Source organism: Ostrinia nubilalis, chromosome 19 (assembly GCF_963855985.1).
Source record: "Ostrinia nubilalis chromosome 19, ilOstNubi1.1, whole genome shotgun sequence".
NCBI lineage: Eukaryota > Metazoa > Arthropoda > Insecta > Lepidoptera > Crambidae > Ostrinia > Ostrinia nubilalis.
The window spans coordinates 4,809,118-4,812,928 of NC_087106.1; positions in this window are offsets into that span (position 1 = coordinate 4,809,118).

The window sequence follows — 3,811 nt, forward strand, 5'->3', positions numbered from 1 at the left end:
TTAATTTTGCTTTGTAATGATTTCCGATAGTCATTGGCATCGCATGACAAAACTGACGGTTGGTTCTGATATAATTAGATATTGCGCGTGGCGGTCGGTAACATATTGATTTAGGTTATTAACAGTAATGATGTGTGGCATGTGGCATATGGTAAAAGGAATTGAATTATAGTGATAGATTGTTTTATAACTATATTTTTTTGCAATTCACCGTAGTCCTAATTCAACAATACTATACTAGTTTTTTGGTTCGGTAAAACCTTTTAGCGTTCGTTCATTTCAGCCAAATGACGTCCACTGCTGGACAAAGACCCCCATGGATTTCCACAAACTTTTAACATTTATCATATTTAATAAATAAATAAATAATAAATATAAAGGCACTGGGTCTCTATCAGAAGGAACTCTAGGGGTGGAATCTCCATTGGCGTGGGTTAACGGGCAAGGAGATAATATCTTGGATGGTTGACAATCACTTTTCCTACAATTTAACGTTCCACCAAACTCAACACGCTCTCAAAGATAACCTCGCAGCCGCCTGCTCACACTTGACATGATATAACTCATTGACAGTTATCTTTTTCTGCGCATCAGTCGGGTGTTACGTTTAGGAATCACAAACCTTCTGCTCTACAGATTTCTACAGATAACATAATATTAAGATTGGTACTATTAATCATCAATAATAATTTGCAGCATCTGTGTCCGGCGCCGACAAATAAATATCCTTGGACATTTTACGCTACGCTTCTAGTTCCAAACTAAGCAAAGCTTGTACTGTGGGTACTAGACAACGGATATAAACATACTTAAATAGTTTTTTTTGTAAATATATACATATTATACATAGTAACACCCAGACCCATCACAGAAATCAAAATTCATCATTTCAATTTCTGCCCGGCCGGGAATCGAACCCGAGACCTCTCGGCATAGTAGTCCGTATCAAAACCACTACACCAAACGGCCGACCGATTTAAACTCAGTGTACAGACTACAGTAGGTACATAAACTAAAAACTATTACATCTTGTTGTTCACCCATTCATTACAATATGTAGATACTACTATTTAAAATGTTAAGTACTGAAGTATTTCACTGAAATTCAGCAAAATAAATTATAAAGTTCATAAAGTTGAGCATAGAAAAAAATAAAAACACATTAAAATTAAATGTTAGTTGTACGGATGAAGAAAATAGGAAGAACGTTTTTTTAACACACAAAAAACAATAAATACCTACGCTTCTTTATTCAATCTCAAAAAACAAAAATAACTGCGGATCGTGATCATTACCGCACTGGAATTGATTGCCAGGTAAAAGTGATGTCATCGCTTGTATAAATCATTAGAGGTCACCCGCGATACTGTCATGTTATGATTTGAAAATACCTGACCAATGGAGTCAATTCCTTTAATCATCTTTCATTATCAACATCATGATCATCACTTCAGCCACAGGACGTCCACTGCTGAACATAGGCCTCCCCCAATGACTTCCACATCGCCCGGTTGCTAGCGGCCTGCATCCAGCGCCTTAGGTTTTTACTTGTCCATATTTATACTGAAAAAATGATTGATATTGACATAATTTCAGGCACGAAGTAGCGTAAGTTAGATTTCTAATTATAACAGTATTTTATTACAGAATTGGTAACTACACGTAATGTGCTCCTACATTACTTATTTAAGGGTTAAAAAGAATATGATCATAGGAGAAATCAGCAATGCTGAATATTGTTTCAGGAACATAGAGACACACGTACTTGTGATTGACATAATTTTCTATCGTGAAGTAGAATCACTCCCCGTAGAATTTGTTTAGTTAGTACATTATCATTTTAATATTTACTTGCGAATATTTATAGTTCATGAGCATTCCTGCAAATGCATCAATTATGGCCTAGCCAAGTCTATCCTCGTGCAGGCGTTTTTATGGTTAAATAACAATATTCCCCAAGTGATCAGCTTTGCAACAACTAACTACAGCTACACCCATGGCTATTAGGAAACAAAAATAAGCTTACTTGGAATTCAGTTTAAGTGTACATCCTCAGCCCTAAAGATATTCCTCAATATAACCCGCAAGAGGTTTTACTTCTGTGCGGTTTCTCTCAACCGTTTACAACTTACGCGGCCCGACAATCAGTGCTTTTGGTTCCAAAGTAGCTTTTTAAGCTCGCCTTAACCAATGGGCTACCTGTGTTACGTCCACCATACAATTTATGGTAATGATTTTTACTAGCGCGCCCTTTAGAACAATAGGTTGTAAAAGGGCCTCGGATTTTTTGAGACGTACCGACTGACAAGGATTTTAGCGTAACGCAACTACGTCTTAAGGTGAGGGTGTTGGGCCGAACAAATGGTTCGTAAAGTAATAAGCACCTTTGATGTTTTACACAAGTTATTTATTGAAATGCTCAGACCATGAGTGTTGTTTCAAGCCATTGGGAATTTGTGCTTCGTTAGTTTTTAATTGTAGGGGAGAGAATGAAGATATCTGGAAATTAAGTATCTTAACCATCGTACGTAGGTAACATGCAGCTCTACTTTAGTCTCTAGGAATTTTCGAAGGAATTATGTATTTTGTCAGTTTTCTATTATTTCAAAAATCAACAGTATGTAGGTAATGTACTCCAAATAATTGGCAGAATAATGTAGGTTTGAATTGTGTGTATTGAAGGGGAGTAGAGTTCATCCACTGATAGCATCATAAAGCAGTAAGTTACTCCTAGAATAAGAATCTGTGGGCAAATCCAAGAGAGGACCATTGTCCCAACCAGAGAAGGCCAATTTTGTCCCGGGGAAAAGTTAAACTGTCATTGGACCCGTAACGAAATTAATCAGAAGAACATAGGAGTTTGAAGTTAGGGTTGGACTTCCCTCCAGTGCAAAGCGTGGAGAACATGACAAAACTAAAGTTGTGCCCTATTATAATTTTGCTCAAAGACGATTATTGGACTAGGTAGGTCATGTAGTTCTATGCGATTATTTCTTTTGTTTCAACGGATGACGATCGCACCCGTACCATAAATCAAGCGAGCCTAATTAAAAAGTACTAAAATATACGTTGAATAGGCCATAAAAAGTTCAGATCCAAAAAAGGGCTTCAGTAAAAAACTTGACTGATCGCCATCTGATAAAAGATTTCAAAGTTCCGAAAGGAACAGGTAGAAATATTGTCAATCGGTAATTTGTTACTATCGGCAAAAGATTGGGTTAATTTATGCACAAAGAGGATAGGCCCACTTATCAGATGGAAAAAAAATATTTGGATTTAATTATTTGAAGATGATTTTTTCTTGGCTGTCTTCTGTCACAGAATTTCTTTTTTTTTCTTTTAACAAAATTGTGTATTCCTAGTCGCATTTCCCATAACCCTTGATAAATCTTCCTTTGGGAATTGAGACAAAATTAACATCATAGTAAGTACTTATTAATTATAATCTGATGCTCCTCCTGACCATAGTTACACGTGGAAACTTGGTTAGATTACCTTTTATCATCATCAAATCATTAGCATTATTCATAATAGGTACTTACGAATTACATAAAAATTGAAGCAATTTGAGGCTCCAGCCCCAATGTCAATATCACGCGCTATTCAAGTCTTACACAATCATTATCACCAGAGATAACGGCGTCATCCAAAAATAAATCACTGGCCACTACCAACCCTGACTTATTGAATCGTCACATGAATAGAAAAGTAGTTTACGCGCCAATTCTTCGGTCCCCTTTACTTCACCTGTGTTCGGAGACTGGCAAAAAGCGTCCTTGGCTCCATTGTTAATGGATTCGCGTTCGCGCCA